Below are 27,442 nucleotides of genomic sequence, written 5' to 3' on the forward strand. Positions count from 1 at the left end.
TCATTAACCTCATGCATACGCACTGCTTCTCTGCCCACCAATAGTCCCCACGGCTCTGATTTGTTGCAGTCAGACATACCCCCATCCTGTGTAAACCTCTATCCTATGGGTTCAGAACAAATCAAACTTTTGTCCAGCTCACCTGCTTCTCATCGGAGACCGCTTATCCAGGACCGTGCAAGGAAAAGGAAGGTAGCAGAACTCATGGTATAGATTTTAAAGAGAATTCCAGCAAAACAAGTCCACGGAAAAATATCTTCATATGAAAAATTCTTATTTTATTTATAACTCCATATTAAAACAGTCCATGTTTTGTTTCAAACTGCCCCACTAGAGGATGCGTTTCGAACGACCCTTCGTTCGAAACGCGTCCTCTAGTGGGGCAGTTTGAAACATAACATGGACTGTTTTAATATGGAGTTATAAATAAAATAAGAATTTTTTATATGAAGATATTTTTCCGTGGACTTGTTTTGCTGGAATTCTCTTTAAAATCTACCCCATCCTATGGGGTACTTGGTCCTGGACCTGGTTACGTTGGGACAGTTCACTGGGACAGTTCACTGGGTGGCCGTTGCCCAGTTCCGTGACCCTGGGGGTCGCATTAAAAAGGGGTTATTTACAAGGGAGATGTAATAAAAGTTTTTGTCGTGACGCCACTTGCGGGTTGCGGCTATTTAAGTGGAGCTGCTGCTGCACAGTTCTCACTACTGGGGCTGGTGTTAGTGGCAGCCTGGATGTTGAGCCCTCCGCAAGTAGTGCAAGGCCCCAGGGGATAGATGATGTTGTTGGGCGTGGAAAGAATGTAGGCCACACAAGAGATTGAAGAATAATTGGTTCCTTTTACTCACAGCTTTCTTATGGCTGGCAGCCAGATGAAGGCTGGTCCTCACCACTGGTCCCCTTAGTTCCAGTGCCGGTGTGATGACCTGGTGACTTCTTTCTTTGGCACCTGTCTCTGGTTGGTGGGTCCCCGTGGCTTGGAGTGTCAGGGCGTCCTCTCCTGGTAGTCTCTTGGTCTTTGTCCGTATGACAGGTAGCTCGAACCCTGTGGGGTCGGTTTCTCTGATCCTGTTCCCCGGTTCTCCCGTTGCTACTGTGTCCTGAACTTTACTGTCAGTGAGGTCCTGGATGGTCCCCTCACTGTGCAGATTTTATCAGGTCTGCCTACAGTGTTTGCCTGACCTAGGCCTCTTTAACCCGTTGGTGCTATGGTTTCGGGAGTACTCCACTGTCAACCACACGCCTGGGCCCCCAGGTCACCGTTACACTCTCCTTTCAGTACGTCCGTCTTCACTCACTTCCACTTACTGACTGTCTGACCCCTCCCCCCTGGTTGTCATCTAGTGGACTGAATGGGCTCCACCCCTAGGTGGCCATCCATTGGGTGCAACCCTAGTCTGTCACCAGTCTTTGGGAATGGAGAAAAATAGGGACTAAATTGTGTTTTGGTGTTACCGGCACTAGTCTTCTGGGTCCCTAGGAGTAGGCCCTGCATCCTGGCTAGGATGTAGTTCCCTGTAGCTCCTGATGGCTTCAGGGCGCTACACTTTCAATGAGAGACACTGTCAGCACCAGGTTTCAGCACCATATTTGCACCTCCTGGCAGACAACTGCACCAAAACGGCCTGAAAACCGATTTTGTGCATTTTTTGGCCAAGAGATGCAGATTTGGTGCTAAGATTTTTACACCATATTCCTGCTCCCAATCTATACCTTCTGGCAAAAAAATCGCATCAGTATCACCATTTTTTTGCCAGTAGGTGTAGATTAGATACAGGAATATGGTTTTTAAATTTCAGCTAAAAACTTGCATCTCTTGGCAGAAAAAGGCGGTTTTCTGTCAAGGTATACAGATCTGTGAACTCAGTGACCTTACCTGAGGTGAGGTCACTCATCGTAGGATTGTGTGTGGATTACGTTGGACCTGGGTGTTTTTGGGTTTAATAAAGAGGCGAAAGTGGGTGTTTATGTGGCGCCCTGGACTAGCCAGGTCGTCACAGGTACTGCAACATACACCCTGAGACAGGCACATCAGCCAGACACAAAATCCTTGTTGCCGCTCTCCAGTGGCTGATGTCCACACCAGGTGGGGTGGAGCCAGGTGGTTGGCCCCACCCACTGAGGAGTTCACAGTCCTGGAGGCGGGAGAAGAAAGTCAGTTGAGAGTAGTGAGTGAGAAGTAGAGAACAGTTAGGGAAGAGAAGAAGTGAGGAGTAAACTGACCATGTCCGGGTGTGTGGCCGTCTGCAGGAGAGGCAGATCAACGCGGAACCGTAGGACCGGGGACGGGTGGTGGCCCGCCGGTACCGAACCGGGGAGCGAAGTGAAGCCAGCACACACAGGCAGGGCCTGCGGACCCCAACCAGGCTTGGAGTCACCATTAGAGGTCAAATCCGTCAGTGACCGGAACCCCAGGGGTTTCGTAACAGCCAAGACCCGATTGAAGGCAACCGTCCCACCAGCAAAAGGAAATACAGCTACCGCCACAGCTAGAGTTCCCAGGGCCAGAGCCTGCGGGCAAATGGGCTCCTCCGGCACATATACACGCTGGGGAGCGGGTTACCGGTGTGAATCCATCGGGACCGAACATACACAAAGGTGCAGGGAAAGGCAGCCACCACCAATCGTCCGGGAGAAGTCACAGCAGCCGGCTGCGGGACCCGTCCATCCAGCCGTTTGGTTTACCAGAGACTTTGCGTACATTTGTGGCTGAGTGAGTACAACCGTGCCGTCCGGCACCGTCCTACGCAGTCCAGGCGACCCTGCACCCTGCCAACTCTGCCTCCCAGTCACCTCACCGGGCCCCGGGACCACCAAACCCTACCCACGGAGGGGGAAACAACATCCCAGCTGCTCCCTGCCATCGCTCCCGGGATCCCAGTCACCAGCAGCGATGGTGTCCAACCTCACCACAACCCGTGGGTGGCGTCACGGACCAAATCCCCAAACCAAACTACCCCCCTTTCACTCACGGGCGAGGAGCGCCGCTCGAGTCCCCGGATCCGGACCACCGCTCGAGCCACCGAGCAGCCATCGCAGCAGCACCGGACCCGAGCGTTAGCGAGCGCAGCGCAGCGGCGTCCTTCCCCACCCGCGACAACTTGGCGTCACGAACAGGATCTTACCGTTCTGCCGGCTGGTAGAAGTGCGCCTTGTGCCCCGCCGGCGGTGTCCGGCCGAAAAAGTTCAGAATCCGCCATCTTGGGCGCGAAGATTTTCCCGCTCGAGCGTCTTCTCGAGCAGTGGAGGCGCGAAAACCGAAGCCCCGCCCCTGAAGAAGAGGTGCCGAGAAAAGACCAAGGGGGGGCGGTAACAAGATGTCTGCGCCTGACGGAGAGAAGATGTCCGTGTCTGGCGGAGGAGCGCTGGCCGCAGGAGCGGCAGTGCTTAGCGGCCGCATGTAATTAGCGCCGCAGAAGTGCAGGGTCGCCAGGACTATGCCGGAACACGTTCCTGGACCCAGCAGCAAGACGTGCCAGGAGCTCCAAGCCACGGTCCACTCCATGATGGTGGAGTGGACGTCAGAGAAGAAGGGCCTGGCTGCAACCGTGTGGGCATGCGAAGTGGTTTCCGAGGAGCTGGTAAGCGACCCACGCCCCTATGTCCCTGAGGGAACGGCCGCTGCGTCTGAGGGGTCCGGCCTGCTGCCATCCACTATTTATTTTGTATTTTATTTCATATACAGGAATTTTTCAGTGTTTTAGACCGGGGACGGAAAAAATGGCCCCGATCATGATCTCCACAGTCTTAGCTACCCCTGGTAACTGAGACCCTGGAGATTGTACGACGTTGCGGGGAGCTATACCCCCTATTCTTCAGCGCTGTTAAAAAGCGGTGCTGAGGAATAAGGCTCCTTAACTGCTGTCATCAAAAGGCATATCAGTGGTGATTAAGAGGTTACTATTGAAATATAATTATTGCATTATTATTATTATTATTATTATTATTATTATTATTATTATTATTATCATATTATTAATAATAATAAATCTTCTATAATGGTATATAATTGAAATATAGGTAGCAGTAGATTTCCTCCAGAAAGGGTAATATTAGTTATATAGACCACAAGTTGGAGAAGGAGGCAGGTACAGCATGCCTGCATGCTTTGAAATACAAGCCTGAATTTTAGTTCCGGTCTGTCCCTGTGTAAATATGAACATATATTTGGACATACCTCTGGTGCAACCTGTGCAGCGACATGGGTGCTTAAAAGTAAGGGGGCCCATTTCTACCTCCAATACAGGTATAATTGTGCGTTATGACAAGCTATTTTACCAAAAAAGGCCCATACATTCTTCTTGTACAGGGGCCCCTTGCTACCTGTGTGTGTATATATATATATATATATATATATATATATATATATATAGTACAGACCAAAAGTTTGGACACACCTCATTCAAACAGTTTTCTTTATTTTCATGACTCTGAAAATTGTAGATTTACTTTGAAGGCATCAAAACTATGAATTAACATACAGTCAGGGCCAGAAATATTTGGACAGTGACATAAGTTTTGTTATTTTAGCTGTTTACAAAAACATGTTCAGAAATACAATTATACAGTGCCTACAAGTAGTATTCAACCCTCTGCAGATTTAGCAGGTTTGATAAGATGGAAATAAGTTAGAGCCTGCAAACTTGAAACAAGAGCAGGATTTATTAACAGATGCATAAATCTTACAAACCAACAAGTTATGTTGCTCAGTTAAATTTTAATTAATTTTCAACATAAAAGTGTGGGTCAATTATTATTCAACCCCTAGGTTTAATATTTTGTGGAATAACCCTTGTTTGCAATTACAGCTAATAATCGTCTTTTATAAGACCTGATCAGGCCAGCACAGGTCTCTGGAGTTATCTTGGCCCACTCCTCCATGCAGATCTTCTCCAAGTTATCTAGGTTCTTTGGGTGTCTCATGTGGACTTTAATCTTGAGCTCCTTCCACAAGTTTTCAATTGGGTTAAGGTCAGGAGACTGACTAGGCCACTGCAACACCTTGATTTTTTCCCTCTTGAACCAGGCCTTGGCTTTCTTGGCTGTGTGCTTTGGGTCGTTGTCTTGTTGGAAGATGAAATGACGACCCATCTTAAGATCCTTGATGGAGGAGCGGAGGTTCTTGGCCAAAATCTCCAGGTAGGCCGTGCTATCCATCTTCCCATGGATGCGGACCAGATGGCCAGGCCCCTTGGCTGAGAAACAGCCCCACAGCATGATGCTGCCACCACCATGCTTGACTGTAGGGATGGTATCCTTGGGGTCGTATGCAGTGCCATCCAGTCTCCAAACGTCACGTGTGTGGTTGGCACCAAAGATCTCGATCTTGGTCTCATCAGACCAGAGAACCTTGAACCAGTCTGTCTCAGAGTCCTCCAAGTGATCATGAGCAAACTGTAGACGAGCCTTGACATGATGCTTTGAAAGTAAAGGTACCTTCCTTACGGGCTCGTCTGGAACGGAGACCATTGCGGTGGAGTACGTTACTTATGGTATTGACTGAAACCAGTGTCCCCACTGCCATGAGATCTTCCCGGAGCTCCTTCCTTGTTGTCCTTGGGTTAGCCTTGACTCTTCGGACAAGCCTGGCCTCGGCATGGGTGGAAACTTTCAAAGGCTGTCCAGGCCGTGGAAGGCTAACAGTAGTTCCATAAGCCTTCCACTTCCGGATGATGCTCCCAACAGTGGAGACAGGTAGGCCAAACTCCTTGGAAAGGGTTTTGTACCCCTTGCCAGCCTTGTGACCCTCCACGATCTTGTCTCTAATGGCCTTGGAATGCTCCTTTGTCTTTCCCATGTTGACCAAGTATGAGTGCTGTTCACAAGTTTGGGGAGGGTCTTAATTAGTCAGAAAAGGCTGGAAAAAGAGATAATTAATCCAAACATGTGAAGCTCATTGTTCTTTGTGCCTGAAATACTTCTTAATACTTTAGGGGAACCAAACAGAATTCTTGTGGTTTGAGGGGTTGAATAATAAATGACCCTCTGAATAAACGTTTCACAATTTAAAAAAAAAAATAAAAAAAGAAAGAACATTCTTTTTTGCTACAGTGCATTTCACACTTCCAGGCTGATCTACAGTCCAAATGTCACAATGCCAAGTTAATTCAGAATATGTAAACCTGCTAAATCTGCAGGGGGTTGAATACTACTTGTAGGCACTGTATATATAATATGGGCTGAAAGTGCACACTCCTAGCTGCAATATGAGAGTTTTCACATCCAAATCGGAGAAAGGGTTTAGGAATCATAGCTCTGTAATGCATAGCCTCCTCTTTTTCAAGGGACCAAAAGTAATTGGACAAGGGACTCTAAGGGCTGCAATTAACTCTGAAGGCATCTCCCTCATTAACCTGTAATCAATGAAGTAGTTAAAAGGTCTGGGGTTGATTACAGGTGTGTGGTTTTGCATTTGGAAGCTGTTGCTGTGACCAGACAACATGCGGTCTAAGGAACCCTCAATTGAGGTGAAGCAGAACATCCTGAGGCTGAGAAAAAAAGAAAAAATCCATCAGAGAGATAGAAGACATGCTTGGAGTAGCAAAATCAACAGTCGGGTACATTCTGAGAAAAAAGGAATTGACTGGTGAGCTTGGGAACGCAAAAAGGCCTGGGCGTCCACGGATGACAACAGTGGTGGATGATCGCCGCATACTTTCTTTGGTGAAGAAGAACCCGTTCACAACATCAACTGAAGTCCAGAACACTCTCAGTGAAGTAGGTGTATCTGTCTCTAAGTCAACAGTAAAGAGAAGACTCCATGAAAGTAAATACAAAGGGTTCACATCTAGATGCAAACCATTCATCAATTCCAAAAATAGACAGGCCAGAGTTAAATTTGCTGAAAAACACCTCATGAAGCCAGCTCAGTTCTGGAAAAGTATTCTATGGACAGATGAGACCAAGATCAACCTGTACCAGAATGATGGGAAGAAAAAAGTTTGGAGAAGAAAGGGAACGGCACATGATCCAAGGCACATCACATCCTCTGTAAAACATGGTGGAGGCAACGTGATGGCATGGGCATGCATGGCTTTCAATGGCACTGGGTCACTTGTGTTTATTGATGACATAACAGCAGACAAGAGTAGCCGGATGAATTCTGAAGTGTACCGGGATATACTTTCAGCCCAGATTCAGCCAAATGCCGCAAAGTTGATCGGACGGCGCTTCATAGTACAGATGGACAATGACCCCAAGCATACAGCCAAAGCTACCCAGGAGTTCATGAGTGCAAAAAAGTGGAACATTCTGCAATGGCCAAGTCAATCACCAGATCTTAACCCAATTGAGCATGCATTTCACTTGCTCAAATCCAGACTTAAGACGGAAAGACCCACAAACAAGCAAGACCTGAAGGCTGCGGCTGTAAAGGCCTGGCAAAGCATTAAGAAGGAGGAAACCCAGCGTTTGGTGATGTCCATGGGTTCCAGACTTAAGGCAGTGATTGCCTCCAAAGGATTCGCAACAAAATATTGAAAATAAAAATTTTTTTTTTGGGTTTGGTTTATTTGTCCAATTACTTTTGACCTCCTAAAATGTGGAGTGTTTGTAAAGAAATGTGTAATTGCTACAATTTCTATCAGATATTTTTGTTCAAACCTTCAAATTAAACGTTACAATCTGCACTTGAATTCTGTTGTAGAGGTTTCATTTCAAATCCAATGTGGTGGCATGCAGAGCCCAACTCGCGAAAATTGTGTCACTGTCCAAATATTTCTGGACCTAACTGTATATAGTAGGTACTGGTCGTGAATATATATACAGAGTATATATATATATATACAGTACAGATCAAAGGTTTGGACACACCTTCTCATTCAAAGAGTTTTCCTTATTTTCATGACTCTGAAAACTGTAGATTCACATTAAAGGCATCAAAACTATGAATTAACACATGTGGAAAGAAATACTTAACAAAAAAGTGTGAAACAACTGAAAATATGTCTTATATTCTAGGTTCTTCAAAGTAGCCACCTTTTGCTTTGATTACTGCTTTGCTATATAATTGTATTTCTGAACATGTTTTTGTAAACAGCTAAAATAACAAAACTTGTGTCACTGTCCAAATATTTCTGGACCTAACTGTACATTTATTGATTGCTATAATTTGTAAACTAAGATGGATTTTTCACCAAATCCTGACTTGTTCAAATTTTCTGATTTAATATGCCAAATTGTTGTTAAATACAATACAAACAACCTCTCAAGATAAATAGATAGATAAAACTACAACTTTACTACGTGCTTTTTATGCATGTATGGCTAATTTTAGAACTACAATAAAAAAGAGCAAAGGTATTAATAAAGATGGCAGAGTCTTTATTTGAAGAACAGATAATGAGAGATTATGAAAGATTCAAGATTCTAAAATGACATTGACCTCACCTTGCAATCAGTAGCTAAATATGTATGTCTGTTCTACAGGTTGCCTTCCAATCTTTGCAATATTCAGATCTTCATTTCAGGATCTTAAGGCCCCGTCACACTAAGCAACATCGCTAGCAACATCGCTGGTAACGAACAACTTTTGTGACGTTGCTAGCGATGTTGCTGTGTGTGACATCCAGCAACAACCTGGCCCCTGCTGTGAGGTCGTTGGTTGTTGCTGAATGTCCTGGGCCATTTTTTAGTTGTTGCTGTCCTGCTGTGAAGCACAGATCGCTGTGTGTGACAGCGAGACAGCAACAACTAATGTGCAGTGAGCAGGGAGCCAGCTTCTGCTGAGGCTGGTAACCAATGTAAACATCGGGTAACCAAGAAGCCCTGTCCTTGGTTACCCGATATTTACCTTTGATACCAGCCTCCTCCGCTCTCACTGTCAGTGCCGGCTCCTGCTCTGTGCACATGTAGCTGCAGCACACATCAGGTAATTAACCCGATGTGTGCTGTAACTAGGAGAGCAAGGAGCCAGCACTAAGCAGTGTGCGCTGCTCCCTGCTCTGTGCACATTTAGCTGCAGCACACATCAGGTAATTAACCCGATGTGTGCTGTAACTAGGAGAGCAAGGAGCCAGCGCTAAGCATTGTGCGCTGCTCCCTGCTCTGTGCACATTTAGCTGCAGCACACATCGGGTTAATTAACCTGATGTGTGCTGTAACTAGGAGACTGGGGGCTGGTCACTGGTTGCTGGTGAGCTCACCAGCAACTCGTGTAGCCACGCTCCAGCGATCCCTGCCAGGTCAGGTTGCTGGTGGGATCGCTGGAGCGTCGCAGTGTGACAGCTCACCAGCAACCTCCTAGCAACTTACCAGCGATCCCTATCGTTGTTGGGATCGCTGGTAAGTTGCTTAGTGTGACTGGACCTTTAGAATTGTTTTTTGTAGAACTATTTAAATGTTGTTGACCAACACTTGGAAAACCCTTTCTTATATGCTACTTTCCATAGTTTAAAATGTAAAGTAGCAGATACTTACTCTTCCAGCAATATCAGTGCGCTGTCTACTAAGACCAAAAGTGACATTGTTCTGCCATGGGAGCTGTGCAACCAAGCAACAGTTGCTAATGGGTCGCTTAAACTTCCCTTGAACGCAGTTTGGACATCTGAGGGTAGTGTGAGAACTGCAATCCATTAGCAGCCACTAATTGGCGGTAGCATTTGTGGCCCAACACTGTAAGGCCTAAGACACACGGCGTGAAAATCGGAGTGAGTGGGATGCGATAAAACATCGCATTCCACTCGGACCAATATTAGCTAGCACCCATGAGTTATTATTTTCTCCGCCCTAATCGGACCGAGAAAACAATCGCAGCATGCTGCGACTGTAATGCGATCCAGGTTTCTCTCACACCCATTCAACTCTATGGGGCGAGAGTAAAATCGCACTGCACTCGCGGTACACCGGTGTCCGCGAGTGCAGGGCGAGAATGGCAATAGCCGGCTACGGAGGAGAGAGGGAGATAAATCCCTCCCTCCCCTCCTCAGAGTCGGCCCGCCCCCTGCAGCTGAAGTCCTATCGCATGATCAGACCTCAATCGCAGTGACACTCGAAAGACACTCGGCTCCTGTTGTGCTGCCAGCATGAGCCGAGTGTCATGCGAGGATCGCACTAGTGCCCCGTGTGGCCCCGGCCTAAAGGGGGCTTTACACGCTGCAACCTTGCTAATGCGGAGTCGTTGGGGTCACGGAATTTGTGATGCACATCCGGCCGCATTAGCGATGTTGCTTCGTGTGACACCGATGAGCGATTTTGCATCGTTGCAAAAACATGCAAAATCGCTAATCGGTGACATGGGGGTCCATTCTCGATTATCGTTACTGCAGCAGTAACGATGTAGTTCATCGCTCCTGCGGCAGCACACATCGCTATGTGTGACGCCGCAGGAACGAGGAACCTCTCCTTACCTGCCTCCCGGCCGCTATGAGGAAGGAAGGAGGTGGGCGGGATATTCCGGCCACTCATCTCCGCCCCTCCGCTTCTATTGGGCGGCCGCTCAGTGACGTCGCTGTGACGCCGCACGGACCGCCCCCTTAGAAAGGAGGCGGTTCGCCAGTCACAGCGACGTCGCCGGGCAGGTAAGTATGTGTGACGGGTCTGCGCGATGTTGTGCGGCACGGGCAGCGATTTGCCCGTGTCGCACAACAGATGGGGGCGGGTACGCACGCTGGCGATATCGGGACCGATATCGCAGCGTGTAAAGTAGCCTTAACACTGATTTTGGAGGCGACTGTTTTTTTTTATCTTGCACTACACAGCACAGCATTTAAGTAGGAGACAGCTGCTGAGTAATGGACAACCTCTTTAAAAAGTAGCATCTTACTGAAGATTTGTACATTTACAAGTATAACTGTAGAGGTGGCTGAATGTATTCAATTTTACCTACATTTTTCAAAAATCTGTATTCTCTACAATGCAGTTTTTTTTGCTCATTGCAAATATCTCTTTTTTTCTATCAAAAAATTAAAAAAACAAATACTCATCTCACCACTCATCTTTCCGACTGCTTTCACTGCTCACTGTCCCCATACGATAATTGGTGCCTCTTCTCACTCTCGATCACAAGCTGAACATAACTGAAAGACCCAGCCTAGAGTACATGTGATATATCAGGCCTTGGAGATGCCTGCACTCTGCACATGTGCGCTGTATGATTCCAGTCACATTGAACCAGATGGATGTCTTGGGCTAAAGTGATGATATCCAAGGTTTCAGCATGCTGTGGCGGTAAGAAGAGGTGCTGAGGACCATATGAGGACACTCAGCAATGGAGATGAGCACGGAGCGGAGTATTACTTGATTTGTTTTCTTACATCTTCTGCCCTGAATTTTTACTTTACTACGGAGTATTATAAAGGACTTTCAATTCTAGGAGAATATATTTGCAGCAAATTGAATTTTCCAGTAATATCAACATGATTTAGCAAATAAGAATCTCGTCAAATCCGCTCATCTTTAATAACTGGTTATCAACACCAAGGCATTTAAAGGGAACCTGTCAGCATGTCTATGCTGCCCTCGCTCAGGGACATAGCATGAATTAGTGACAGGCAGATTCGTTTTAGATCAGTGTAGTTTTGTTGAACTGCAACTTTAATAATTGTATTGCTCTGCAAAACGTGAACTCGGGGTCTTGAGCATTCTTGATCCTTCGCCTTTCTGTCTACCACTGATGAATAGCTTTCACCATATAGATATTAGTGGGAAGAAAAAATGACAATCATTGCTTGGTGAGCAGGGAAGCATTGAAATCATGAATATACTGACTTTCCTGGTTAAAAGCCCTAGCAGCTTGCTGCAACTAAATGTTTACCAAAAGTACAGGTAATGCCACTGCTTCGTGCTTTTCTCAGAGATTACAACTTAAATGTAAAGACAGGTTCCCTTTAAGTGCCTGACATTTCTTACCTGGACATATTCAGATATGTAAAGCATTACATTAGGCACAGAAAGCCAAGCTGAGAGGCTGCTTGAAAGGATTTTCTGGAAATACAAATATTTTATTGCAATAATTTAACTGGGCTTTCCACACAATTAAGAAAACTAGCAAATAAGTCAACATTGTGACACGATTGTCTCCTTGTTTTTGGAGACTAGTGGCAGCAGGAGGTCTGGAGACCCTTATCTCTATCTACGACTCTGCATTTAAACATTGCTTCATTTCCTTTAGAATGTAAGTAGTTAAATGTCAGTTATCTGCTACCAGCTCTCCCGCAGGTAAGGTCAACTGCACCTGCTTTGTAGACACCCCCCCTTGTGCTTAAATGGCCAGGTCTCCCAGCAAGCTTTGCTGACTATACAAACCAATTGTATGCAAGTGTGGCGCCCCTCACCTGGTCAGGCACCACTGAGTGCTGCACCCATGCTGGGTCAGTACAACACAGGAAATCCCAGAGGCTGACTAGGGTGTGGACACACAGACACGAAGTAACCAGGAGCACACACAGCTTAGAGGGGACCCCTGGGCGGACCCAGGGAGGGGGCGTGGCCCTCACATCCCAGCTAGTGGTGGGTGTGGGACTGGAGACAGGGAATTGTGCAGAGGCAGCCAAAGGAGAAAGGGCAGAGCAGAGGAGCAGGGCCCTGCCAGACACTGCACCAGTCAGTGGCTGCTGGCGGGGGAGAAAGGCTACTCAGCAGTGCCACCTGAAAACCAGTAGGGCAGTAGCAAGAGGTGGCTGAGTAAGGGGACTGTCAGTAGACCCAGACCGCACGGGGAAACAGGTCCCTAGAGCAGGGGCCCATTCAGTTGGCCTGCCAAACCTGCTGGTGAGGGCCCTTTATGTGCCTCACCAACCTACACAGAGTCCGCAGCTACAGCAGCAACGAGGGGACCCATAAGTGACAGAAGGCAAGCAGCCAGAATTACTTGGTCCACACTGCCCGCAAACGGGCCAGAAAGGGGAGAACGGCAGTTGCGACTTCCCTGGGTGATCCCTGCAGGACACCAAGTCGGGGTCACCTCAAAACAAGAAGGGCTAGGAAGGAGAGTCAGCAGTCACCCCTACACCAGCCGAAGGGATACCTGGTTCCACCTGGTTCACCATAGCATCGCCACAACAACTGACTGCATCTAACATCAGCCCCAGGCATCCCTAAACTGCAGTGGCGGTCACCACCTGACCGCAAATATCGAGAGTGGCATCACGATCCCCATAGAAATTAACCTGCCTAACCCGTGGCCAGAAGATTCCCTGCACTGTGGTGTCCCCGAACAGGACCAGCGCTCCTGGGGCGGCACACAAGCTGCCTTAGTGGAAAGTAGCTACTATGTATCTTTCAAAAGTTATATCCTGTCCATTTTGGTTCTTTATTCCCTGTTTGTCTTCCATACCCTCTTGTCTCTTTAGTGCAGTGGTGGATTTAGTGAACCTCACCAGCCTCTCACTAGTCAGGACATCTATAGGGTTTTTGCAGGGAGCCAGGATGCTGCTTGGTGACAGTTGCAGAGACTGTATAGGGACTGGCTAGGAGAGTAGGGACAGCTACAGGTGAGGTTAGGAGGTGCCCACCAACCCTCACACTAGCTGTGTTTTTTGTTGTTCGCAGACCTCTATTGGTCGGAACGCGCTCACCACGCTCGTTGCAGGACACATTGGAGATTTTAACACTGGGAAATGTAAATACTGTTAGGATGCCCCTGTGTTTCACAGTGCAGGTGGTTGTCACATCACCACTCATATGTGATTTTCATACCTCCTCTGTCCTCTCAATGTTTCCTTGAAAGAAGCAGAAGAAAAAGACAGTCATGGCTGAAACTGTTGGCGCCCTTAAAATTGTTCCAGGAAATAACGTTATTTCTCTTTGTCCAATTTGCCTATTTTTCTCAGTTGTTTTTTTGTGTTGTTCCAACAGACACAAAGGAAACAAACATGTGTGGTGGAGGGCACAGGGCAGGCAGTGTGTAGTAGTCGTGGCAGCAGGGGAACAACAGGTCACAGCACAACCTGTCATTAACCCCTCACCTCCCCGTCGCCGCACCACACACAGGAGGACTCCATAACAGTCTCAGGTGTCACACATTCACTTCTCTTCATCAGGCAATAAAGTTCAGACTTGGGGCTTTTTTAAACAAAACATTCCAACTTTATTCCTGGGATCTTCATACTTCGGTCCGAATCCTGTTGGCACCAGTATCCGTCTAATAGGGGTTCACACTTCATACACTTTTGCAGCAATCCGTTCTCTGGCACCCGGGCACATCTACATTGTGTGGGACTCTCTTTCCCTCACTTTACTTCATGTACCACACAGGGGACTGGATCCATCCAGGGGTCTCCCCTTCGTGCCAGGCCATCTAGACATACCCTCACCAACAGGGGTGCACTGACCTTTTCCATGAGTGAGGGATTCTTTTGGTTCCTGCTAGCAGACACCGACGCCAACCCCCGACCGACAGTCATGGGGGTGACCCATAGTGTCAGGATTCCTTACTTGGCGGCTCATTCCTCTACATCTTCCTGGGGACCTTCCTCCTTTTCTACCATCAAATTTGCCCTTATATACCCCTGTTATCCTACTCCCTCTGCCTACCCAGGAGCCAGAATATACAGATCAAAACACTGCCACCTGGTGGCGAATTATACGAGTGTTTACAGTAACAGGCCATAAGTGTGCTGGGTGGAGATGCAGGGGTGGGCCTAACCCTTAACCCTCTCCCCCCCTACACATGTATATTACAAAACACTTGTAATTGCAATAATCTTTTGGGAGAAAAACTTTAGTTTCTTGAACAATTTCAAAGGTGCCAACATTTTCAGCCATGACTGTATATGCAGATGGTGAGCACAACAGGAGAGGCGGATGCGTAGTAAAAGATTTCTGAAAGACAGAAACTAGCAATGAGTAACACTTGCCAATTGAGGTGCCTTTGCTGTGAACTAGTTAGGGATAAAAAGGTGTATGTATGAAGCTTATGCATTCCCAGAAGTTAATGTAGTCCATCTCAAAAATGAAACTGGCCTACCTGGAAGAGAAAGTCACCATTGCAGAGCAATTGTGATAATTGCCACTACAGAGAGAGACATAAAGTCTTTTTTTTCTGTGAGTGAAGGTTGTATTCTCTGTCACCAATAAATTAAGACACTAAAGGCCACTTTACACACAGAGATAAATCTTTGGCAGATCTGTGGTTGCAGTGAAATCATGGACATATTGTTCCATTTGTACACAGCCACAAACCTGGCACTGATTGTCCACAATTTCACTGCAACCACAGATCTGCCGCAGATTTATCTCTGTGTGTGATAGGGCCTTAAGTGTGAACACTTGCTGTATCAGTAAGGTGTGCTGGATCTGAGTGCTGATGGCTGAGTGCAAGGAAGATTACCATATTAGAAATGCCCAGAGACATGTATGTGAGGAACTGCGATGCAGTAACTACGGGAGTAGAAATCAATAGTTTATTATTAAAGGGGTTATCCGGCTTATTTTGACTTTTTTTTTATTATTACCCTATTGGGCTACATTGGGGCAGGTAAGTAGATAGTGAGCACTTACCTGCCCTGCTGTCAGCCCCTCTCCCCCGGCACGATTTTGCTTCTTCCGGTCATTTCACATCAACATGGGCAGGACCATGTTGACATGCAAATCTGTGAACAGCTTGTTGCCGTGGAGTCGCCGCCCCCTTCCCTGCACCCTCCCACACATTCCCCCGCACCCCGTACTCTCCCCATCCACGGTGTCACCACCAGCACCGGGCCCCCTACTCAGGATAGCTGGAGTGCCTGTGCGGTCTGTGTCCCGCTCCAGCCCCGGAGTGCTGATGCTGCAGGAGTGCACTGCAGTATCAGCAACTTCTCACCTTGCAGTGCTGGCAGCTGCGGGGATGACGAGCGCTGCTGTCAGGAGGTTAGATGAGATCGTTACCTGATGTGACGATTTTCTCTTCACTCCCGACGTCAGCGCTGTCACTGCCTTCTATGCCCGCTGCGTTCTCACATCACTAGCGGTGACATCACGGGTGATACTGCTGAGAACGCGGCGGGCATAGAAGTCAGTGACAGCGCTGACGTCAGGAGTGCAGGAGATCGTCACTGCAGGTAATGATCTCATCTAACCTGACAGCAGCGCTCGTCATCCCCTGCAGTGACCTGGGCTGACCAATTGATGTTAGCTCAGGTCACTGCATTACTCTCCCAGCCAATGGGGAGCATTCTGTTCTTCATTGACTGGGACATTGACTATGGTATTGATCGTCGTGGGACCTGTCTTATTGGATTACGCCGGACCCGGTTTTGTTTTTCTTTTCAATAAATTGGTGAAACAGGGAATGTGTTGAGGAGTGTTTTTTCAAATAAAACTTTTTTTGTTGTCTATTTTTTTTTATTACTGACTGGTTGTGATGTCGGGTATCTGATAGACGTGTGACATCACTAACCCCAGGGCTTGATGTCAGGTGACATTAGACATCTGGCATCAACCCCATATATTACCTCGTTTGCCACCGCACCAGGGCACGGGATGAGTTGGGGTGAAGCGCCAGGATTGGCACATCTAATAGATGTGCCACTTCTGGGGCGGCTGTAGCCTGCTATTTTTAGGCTGGGGAGTGTCCAATAACAGTGGACCTCCCTAGTCTGAGAATACCAGACCACAGCTGTCTGCTTTACCTTGGCTGGTGATCCAATTTGGGGGGACCCCATGTTTTTTGTTTTAAATTATTTATTTAATTTAAAATAACAGTGTGGGGTGCCCTTTGGATTACCAGCCAAGGTAAAGCTGCCAGCTGTTGTCTGCTTTACCCTAGCTCGCTACAAAAGATAGGGGGGACCCCACGTCGTTTTTTTTTTAATTATTTATTTTTTGGCTAAATACAAGGCTAAGCACCCTTTAGTGCCACATGAAAGTCACAAAAGGGTGCCAGCTTAGAATATGCAGGGGGGTAGGACATTATATGCCTTTCTCATCTATCTATCTATCTATCTATCCATCCCTCTATTCATTCATTCATTCATCCCTCTATCGCTCAGTCTCTATATCTATCTATTCATTTCTATATCTACTCATCTATTTATCTTTCTTGCGGTGCGCAAAAAAATGAAAGGCACACGGATGACACACGGATGCATCCGTGAAAAAAATGGACCATTTTTTGCGGACTGCAAAAAAACGGAACGGTCATGTGAATGTAGCCTACATGTGTTCCCTATAGGGGTAGGGTTCAGACCGACGGTGGGGGGGGGATCGGTGCAGAACGATGGGGGGGGTCGGTACAGAGCGCCGTGTGTGTGTGTGTGTGGGGGGGGGAGGGTTGCAGAGCCTGATGTGGTGTGGGGCGCAGAGCCCGATGTGTGTGTGTGTGTGTGTGTGTGTGTGGGGTGCAGAGCCCGATGTGGGGCTGTTATTTCCATTGCTAGAGTGATAACAGGTCAGGTGCTGGGGCAGAATACTGACAGGGAATGTGTGTGCAGAGGGCGGGTCTGGCAGGGGACGGGGATGGCAGGGGGTGGGGCTGGACACTGAGGCTGGGCAGTGACAGCTGACTGTGAGGTTTAGCACAGGAAGAGGTCAGTTTGCTGGAGCTGAATGTAAACAAAGACCTGCATAGAATAAAGGGATAATTCAAGAGGAACAAAAGTTAGAAAACAAAAAAATAACAATGTAGAGGTGTTTTATATGACGATACAGCACAGATAAACTCAAAATTTTTTGGTAAGCTAATGTCGGACAACTCCTTTAACTGCCAAACAACAGCTACTGCAGAGCACTGTTATCAAGAGAGATGCCTGTAAAAAGGGTTCACAACCAACACTATGGATGTGTGCTGTGCTGCATTATGAGAGAGATAAATACACTGTGTCTGAGAGATGGAGATGCTGCTGAAGTGTTTGCCAGCAGACTTTTACAAGAAACAAGCAAACAGTTGGCAGCACTTTGCAACATTGCAAGATACTAACCACCTACCCGTATTTAAGTCTGTTAGCTCTGAAAGAAACTTAAAAACCATCAAGCTTGTGGCCTCACAGTAAAAATGAGGCCCTTTTTGGGATTGGGCCTTGAATTATTGACTATTTTGCCTCTCCAGAATATTAATTCTAGTCATCATACAATATGTGCAGAATTATTAGGCTATTTGTCTTGACTTTATTAAAAATAAGCACATTTTTCCTATACCAATGCTGGAAGAAAGTGTCTTCTAATAATAGGAAGCAGGTTCAGGAGTTGATTTTGAATCCATCTTCTAATGAAAATGTCCCACTCGGTCATTTTTAATTTCACCAGCCCATGCCAAGAGGTAACAACCACCTTGCAAAGTGGAAGTCTGTGCCCATTACCGATTGCACCACAGGGCCATCCATCTGGTCCGTCAAGAGTCACTCTCATCTTATCAGTCCATAACATGTTTCAATATCTTTGTATTGTTCAGTGGTGGTTGAGTTCAAGCCTTCTTTACTTTGGCCATGTCTCTGAGCACTGAACATCTGTTATTTTTGGGCATGCCAGGAAGGTGTCAGTTCAAGAATGTGGCAGCCCTGAAGGATATTGGGTCACTTCACTTTTGATTATTCTCACATTTTATAACAATTACGAGTAATGTGCATCTTTTTTTCTCAACACGTTAATGTGACCCTGTTTACTATTTGCAACAAAATGTTTGATGGTTCTGTGATAACACTCCAATATCTTAGCAAGTTCAAAACTGCTGCATCCCTTTGTGAGGCCTGAAACACACATCCGTGAAACACGTGCGTGTTTGGTCCGTTTCCGTGTATACTGGAGACACGGCCAAACGTGCACCAATATTATTGTATGATAAAAGCTCCACGTGCGGTTTTGATGCATTTCTGTTTGTCCGTGTCCGTGATCCGTACCTGTGTGCGTTTTGCATGGAAGCATGTCCGTTTTCTGCATGCAACACGCAGCACGGACCCAATGAAAGTCAATGGGTCTGTGCGCACGTCCGAGTGATACGGACGCATCTCTGTTTGCTCCCTGTACGTTTTGTGCTTTTTTCATGTGATGTCTGTTTCGTTCTCTCCCTCAGTCCGTCGGTCGGTCTCTATGTCTGTCAGTCGGTCTCTCTGTCTTATCTGTCCCTCTCGCTGTCTGACGGTCAGTTCCCCCCCTCTCTCATACTTACCGTTCCCCGATCTCCGGCGCGGCGCTGCACGGCTGTTAGTAAAAGCCGCCGGAGTTTTTATATTTTGAAAAAGCCGGCCGCCCATTAATCAATCTCGTATTCCCTGCTTTACCCGCCCACCGGCGCCTGTGATTGGTTGCAGTCACACACGCCCACCACGCTGAGTGACAGCTGTGTCACTGCACCCAATCACAGCAGCCGGTAGGCGTGTCTATACTGTGCAGTAAAATAAATAAATAAATAAATAATTTAAAAAAACGGCGCTACTCACCTCAGTTGCTGTGTGGAGAAGACAGGAGCGGCGGTGTATTCTGCTGCTCCTGTCACCTGCATGCAGCAGAGCTGGATGCGACGCTGGAGGTCCGTGGATTACGCCGGACATGGAGGGCTTTGTCGGGGTTAATAAATTGGTGATGAGGGACTTTGTTAGTGGTTTTTATTTCTAATAAATTATTTTTTCGGGTGTGTGTGTGTTTTTTAACTGTAACTTACAGATTAATCATGGAAGGTATCTCGGGGAGACGCCTGACATGATTAATCTAAGATTTAGTGGCAGCTATGGGCTGCCAATAACTCCTTATTACCCCGATTTGCCAACGCACCAGGGCAAATCGGGAAGAGCCGGGTACAGTCCCAGAACTGTCGCATATAATGTATGCGGCAATTCTGGGCGGCTGCTGACTGATTTTGTTAGGCTGGGGGGCTCCCCATAACGTGGAGCTCCCCATCCTGAGAATAGCAGCCTTCAGCCGTATGGCTTTATCTGGCTGGTATTAAAATGGGGGGGACCGCACGCCGTTTTTTTAAATTATTTATTTATTTATTTCTATACTCCATAGTGACACGCCCACCGGCTGCTGTGATTGGGTGCAGTGAGACACCTGTCACTCAGCGTGCGGGCGTGTCTCACTGCAACCAATCATAGGCGCCGGTGGGGGGAGAAAGCAGGGAATACGAGATTGTTTAATGAGCGGCCGGCTTTTTCAAATTAGAAAAAGCCGCCAGAGCAGTGTGAACGCCGTGCAGCGCCGGTGATCGAGGATCGGTGAGTAGGAGAGAGGGGGGTACACTTCAGTCACTCGGGGGATTAGCGGTCACCGGTGAATGCTTCACAGGTGACCGCTAATCAGTACACGGCACACAGACAGAGCCGCGGCATGACAATGAAGTCGGGTGAAGTTCACCCGAGTTCATTCTCATCCCGCTACTCTGTCTTCCGACATGTAGTAACGACATCGCTATGTATGACGCCGCAGGAACGAGGAACCTCTCCTTACCTGCCTCCCAGCCGCTATGAGGAAGGAAGGAGGTGGGCGGGATGTTCCGGCCACTCATCTCCGCCCCTCCGCTTCTATTGGGCGGCCGCTGTGACGCCGAACGAACCTCCCCCTTAAAGGAGAGATTGTTCGGCTGCCACAGTGAACAGGTTATTGCGTGTGAAGCTGCCGTAGCGATTTTGTTTGCTACGGCAGCGATCACCCCGTGACGCGTCACCGACGAGGGCGGGTGCTATAGCTCGCGACATCGCTAGCGATGTCGCAGCGTGTAAAGTCCACTTTACTTAATTCTCTGCTTGACAATTCCACCCTCCTGCTTCTGACCTCAGCTATCTGCTAGCTTCATCTCTAACCCCTGATTTTTTCTTGTACCTCCTCTCTCCAGTTTTGACCTGGCTACCCTTCGCTCCATGTAACAGCAGCTACATAGTGGATGCAACTCAGGGGTCTCTGTTGTCCGTCTTTATCACTATATAAGAGTTAATGTGTGAAGGTCAGGGTTTTCCTCTGACATGCCGGATGGAATATGTAGCTCAAACTCTCGCCATGGAAGACCTAGTAAAAGCTACAAGGTTTCCATATTCATCATCATACTCAGTAAATCCACATGTGGTCCAGATGTTACATCTGTGGATTGATTAGTTGAATATTTGTGAATACTCATTGTCCCCACTGTGGTGACACTAATGTGACTCCAGTAGTTCCTTGGTGGGAAATATAAATAAGTAATTTCTTGCGCTGTCTTCCTAAAAGTAGAATTAAATTCTAATTGAAAAAAAAGTTTAATGTTTTAGGCTATGTGCGCTCTGCACCGCACACAAAAGGTCCGCTTCAGAGCGCAGCTGAAAAGCTCTGTTCTGAAGCGCTTGGTGCCTGCAGAATTCGTGCGCTCTGCATGCTACCTGTCCCTATAGACAGCCTGCAAAGTGCACGAAAGAAGTGACATGTCCCTTCCTAGAACGCACGCTTCGGGCAGCAGCCGAATCGCTGCGTTCTAATACGCCACGTGCGCACGTCTCATGCACAATCTTCATAGATTGTGCTGGGGACGCAGGATGCATGCAGTTACGCTGCGGTGCAGAACGCAACATTACTGCATGCAATACGCACACGTGCGCACATAGCCTTAATCCCAAGAACCACCAGAACATATACAGTTAGGTCCAGAAATATTTGGACAGTGACACAAGTTTTGTTATTTTAGCTGTTTACAAAAACATGTTCAGAAATACAATTATATATATAATATGGGCTGAAAGTGCACACTCCCAGCTGCAATATGAGAGTTTTCACATCCAAATCGGAGAAAGGGTTTAGGAATCATGGCTCTGTAATGCATAGCCTCCTCTTTTTCAAGGGACCAAAAGTAATTGGACAAGGGACTCTAAGGGCTGCAATTAACTCTGAAGGTGTCTCCCTCGTTAACCTGTAATGAAGTAGTTAAAAGGTCTGGGGTTGATTACAGGTGTGTGGTTTTGCATTTGGAAGCTGTTGCTGTGACCAGACAGCATGTGGTCTAAGGAACTCTCAATTGAGGTGAAGCAGAACATCCTGAGGCTGAAAAAAAAGAAAAAATCCATCAGAGAGATAGCAGACATGCTTGGAGTAGCAAAATCAACAGTCGGGTACATTCTGAGAAAAAAGGAATTGACTGGTGAGCTTGGGAACTCAAAAAGGCCTGGGCGTCCACGAATGACAACAGTGGTGGATGATCGCCGCATACTTTCTTTGGTGAAGAAGAACCCGTTCACAACATCAACTGAAGTCCAGAACACTCTCAGTGAAGTAGGTGTATCTGTCTCTAAGTCAACAGTAAAGAGAAGACTCCATGAAAGTAAATACAAAGGGTTCACATCTAGATGCAAACCATTCATCAATTCGAAAAATAGACAGGCCAGAGTTAAATTTGCTGAAAAACACCTCATGAAGCCAGCTCAGTTCTGGAAAAGTATTCTATGGACAGATGAGACAAAGATCAACCTGTACCAGAATGATGGGAAGAAAAAAGTTTGGAGAAGAAAGGGAACGGCACATGATCCAAGGCACACCACATCCTCTGTAAAACATGGTGGAGGCAACGTGATGACATGGGCATGCATGGCTTTCAATGGCACTGGGTCACTTGTGTTTATTGATGACATAACAGCAGACAAGAGTAGCCGGATGAATTCTGAAGTGTACCGGGATATACTTTCAGCCCAGATTCAGCCAAATGCCGAAAAGTTGATCGGACGGCGCTTCATAGTACAGATGGACAATGACCCCAAGCATACAGCCAAAGCTACCCAGGAGTTCATGAGTGCAAAAAAAGTGGAACATTCTGCAATGGCCAAGTCAATCACCAAATCTTAACCCAATTGAGCATGCATTTCACTTGCTCAAATCCAGACTTAAGACGGAAAGACCCACAAACAAGCAAGACCTGAAGGCTGCGGCTGTAAAGGCCTGGCAAAGCATTAAGAAGGAGGAAACCCAGCGTTTGGTGATGTCCATGGGTTCCAGACTTAAGGCAGTGATTGCCTCCAAAGGATTCGCAACAAAATATTGAAAATAAAAATATTTTGTTTGGGTTTGGTTTATTTGTCCAATTACTTTTGACCTCCTAAAATGTGGAGTGTTTGTAAAGAAATGTGTACAATTCCTACAATTTCTATCAGATATTTTTGTTCAAACCTTCAAATTAAACGTTACAATCTGCACTTGAATTCTGTTGTAGAGGTTTCATTTCAAATCCAATGTGGTGGCATGCAGAGCCCAACTCGCGAAAATTGTGTCACTGTCCAAATATTTCTGGACCTAACTGTACACTTCTTGAGATTTAAAGTGTTGATCATACATACAGTGGAATTGTGTTGGATTTCCACACGCCAATTTCTTTGCTCACACTAATGATAAGCAGCCATCTGCTTATTCCCTGGTCCCCATTGAATTAAACATTCACATCCAGTATGAAACTTTCTACATGTTAGTTATTTTTTAGTGCCGCTATAAGACAGTCCTTCCATGTTTAGTTAATCCACTGCCTGCACCATGCTGATCCTGCACATATGGAACGTGCAGATTGTGTACAAAGAAGCAACCTGAATCATCAGTTATTCATTTTTCTCAGTTTACTGTGACTTTATTGAATCCTAAATCTCTTTTTTTGGCTTTTTATTCATCTATATTTTACAGCACAGAATAAGGCCAATACATACTGTACATTTCTATTTAAAGTGTTCAGCTATATAAAAAGCTTTTAAACAGGGGTCATTTTTTGCAAAAATGATTGCTGCTGCCTACATCTATAAATAGGTTGATCCCCTCCGACATTGTAGAAGTATTACCTTTATAGTGACATTTGTTTGTCATTAGTGGAAGGTATAATTTTATCGCCTGAAGCAGCTATTTTGAGCACATCAGGCAAAAAAAGCCTAGATGGGGCTGCATGAGTCATTTGTGAATCTGTCCTACATGTGGTACTCGCTTATCTACAGTGTCATCCGAGCATGGATATACGTAAGATAGAAAATCCTCATTAGAAAATTGCAAAGGGAGCAGTGGCTATTCAGAACAAGCTCCCTGGAGTGATACATTCTTTTTAGCCATATAAATTACATAAAAGTCTATCTTGCGGAAGTACCATGCGGAAAACTTCTAAGATCTTTATTTTCAGATTAAAATGTTGACGGTATGAAAACTGCTGTCATTCATTCCATGCTGAGGACTCCATAGTTTAATCTGCACTTTAGTGGGGTTTGTGATTTTTATACATGGTTTTCAGGAGAGATGCTTAAATGAGGTCACCCACAAAAATCAATCAGAACAGTTTTCTTAAGAACTGGCTGGAAAAGCTGTTAATATTTTACATGGGGAGAGGTGTTTTTGTTTTATGCATTAATGAATAGCATATTTTAAGTTTAATAATGAATTCAGGATGATTTAACTGCATCTAGTTGTGTATGCCAGGAGTACTGGGATGACCCCTTCCCAAAGCTTGCCACCCACACACATACACAAATATGCACAAATGTGTTTTTTTTTTCAGCCCAGCAGCACAGCTGATGGCAAAAAAGTGAGATATATGTGCCTTATCTAGTTTAAACCCCTAGAGATGGAATAATATATTTGTTTTTATATACTAAAGTACAGAATACTGTAAGTGTGCAAAATGTAATGCTTAGATAAAATAGAAAAGGTAGATAGTTATAAATAAAAAATGCTCTCTGCTACTCCCAACAATGTACCATATTGACTTTTAGACATCTTCATGTATTTACAGCATTTTAACAATCTCATTTATATAACAATTTAGGGATGCGTACCATCTAGACCAGGGGTCTCAAACTTGGCTGGGTGTATAGGCCGCACAGAGGAAAAAAATAATTTGGGGGGCCGCATTCTTTGCAAGACAAAGTGACATTTTTATTGGTACCATATATAATATATTTTATTGTTTTTTACACACCTTGGGATCACTGATATTGAACATTTTCACTTGTTCATTATAGCAAACGCGCACATTTTTTTTTTACATTTTATCCCTTTCTTGTAACTAATAGTGTTACAATTAGCACTATATAGAAATTTTGACCAACATCTTTTAGTAATGTTCCCCATCTTGTTGTAACGTGCCCATCCTTGTCCCCTTGTAGTATTGTGCCCCATCCCACAGTAATGTGCTCATCCTTGTCCCCTTGTAGTATTGTACCCCATCCTAGTCCCCATTCCACAGTAATGTGCTCATCCTTGTCCCCATCCTAAAGTAATGTTCCCCATCCTAGTCCGCATCCCACAGTAATGTGCCTACCCTTGTCCCCTTGTAGTATTGTACCCCATCCTAGTCCCCATCCCACAGTAATGTGCTCATCATTGTCCCCATCCTAAAGTAATGTTCCCCATCCTTGTCCCCATTTTGTAGTAATGTGTTCATCCTTGTCCCCATCCTATAATAATATCCCCATCCTTGTCCCCATCCTATAGTAATGTCCCCAATCTATAGTAATGTGTCCATCCTTGTCCCCCATCTTATAGTAATGTTCCCCATCCTTGTCCCCTTGTAGCGATGTCCCCATCCTATAGTACTGTCCCCATTCTATAATAATGTGCCCATCCATTAGTAATGTGCCATCCTTGTCCCCACCCTATAGTAATGTCCCCAGCATTATCCCTATTCTATAGTAATGTTTCTCATCCTTGTCCCCTTGTAGTAATGTCCCTATCCTACAGTAATGTGCCCACCTTGTCCCCATCCTGTAGTTATGTCCCCAGCCTACAGTACTGTGCCCATCCTATAGTACTGTGCCCATCCTAGTCCCCATCCTATAGTACTGTGCCCACCTTGTCCCCACCCTATAGTAATGTCCCCAGCTTTGTCCCCATTCTATAGTCATGTGCCCATCCTATAGTACTGTGCCCACCTTGTCTCCATTCTGTAGTAATGTCCCCAGCCTTGTCCCCATTCTATAGTCATGTGCCCATCCTAGTCCCTATCCTATAGTAATGTCCCCATACTATAGTAATAATGTCCCCATCCAATAGTATTGTGCCCATCCTTGTAATGTCCCCATCCTATAGTAATGTCCCCAGCCTTATCCCCATCTCATAGTAATGTGCGCACTTTGTCCCCATCCTATAGTAATTCACATGCTTGTAATGTTGCATGTTTATTGAATATTTGTTACAGCTCAGTTTTTTTGTTTTTTTTTGTCTGTTATCTTGCTTTAATGCAAGTTGGGGGTGCAGCCCTCCTGATACAGAGGCTGAACAATTACCTGCTTCTCACTTTTTGCTGTGTATTTAATCTGGGACCCAGCTAACCACTTTACCATCCATATTGAAGTTTTGACATGACACTAGTCAGGTACAGAATATGTTTTTAACTTTAGTAGGTTAGGGACTGTCTCAGATGGGTACACCGTGACGAGGTGAGACAGCTTCTTACCTTTTTGCAAAAATGTATATACTAAGTACCCTGTTTATTAAGCACTTGCAATTTATTTATTTATAGTCAGGGTATTTTTTCTACAATTTTCTCCTTGGTTTTTTTCTAGTCTTGAGGCTGCAATTCACATGCTTGTAATGTTGCATGTTTATTGAATATTTGTTACAGCTCAGTTTTTTTGGTTTTTTTGTCTGTTATCTTGCTTTAATGCAAGTTGGGGGTGCAGCCCTCCTGATACTGAGGCTGAACAATTACCTGCTTCTCACTTTTTGCTGTGTATTTAATCTGGGACCCAGCTAACCACTTTACCATCCATATTGAAGTTTTGACATGACACTAGTCAGGTATAGAATATGTTTTTAACTTTAGTAGGTTAGGGACTGTCTCAAATGGGTACACCGTGACGAGGTGAGACAGCTTCTTACCTTTTTGCAAAAATGTATATACTAAGTACCCTGTTTATTAAGCACTTGCAATTTATTTATTTATAGTCAGGGTATTTTTTCTACAATTTTCTCCTTGTTTTTTTTCTAGTCTTGAGGCTGCAATTCACATGCTTGTAATGTTGCATGTTTATTGAATATTTGTTACAGCTCAGTTTTTTTTGTTTTTTTGTCTATCTTGCTTTAATGCAAGTTGGGGGTGCAGCCCTCCTGATACTGAGGCTGAACAATTACCTGCTTCTCACTTTTTGCTGTGTATTTAATCTGGGACCCAGCTAACCACTTTACCATCCATATTGAAGTTTTGACATGACACTAGTCAGGTACAGAATATGTTTTTAACTTTAGTAGGTTAGGGACTGTCTCAGATGGGTACACCGTGACGAGGTGAGACAGCTTCTTACCTTTTTGCAAAAATGTATATACTAAGTACCCTGTTTATTAAGCACTTGCAATTTATTTATTTATAGTCAGGGTATTTTTTCTACAATTTTCTCCTTGGTTTTTTTCTAGTCTTGAGGCTGCAATTCACATGCTTGTAATGTTGCATGTTTATTGAATATTTGTTACAGCTCAGTTTTTTTGGTTTTTTTGTCTGTTATCTTGCTTTAATGCAAGTTGGGGGTGCAGCCCTCCTGATACTGAGGCTGAACAATTACCTGCTTCTCACTTTTTGCTGTGTATTTAATCTGGGACCCAGCTAACCACTTTACCATCCATATTGAAGTTTTGACATGACACTAGTCAGGTATAGAATATGTTTTTAACTTTAGTA

Source organism: Anomaloglossus baeobatrachus, chromosome 2, assembly GCF_048569485.1.
Source record: "Anomaloglossus baeobatrachus isolate aAnoBae1 chromosome 2, aAnoBae1.hap1, whole genome shotgun sequence".
NCBI classification, from domain to species: Eukaryota; Metazoa; Chordata; class Amphibia; order Anura; family Aromobatidae; genus Anomaloglossus; species Anomaloglossus baeobatrachus.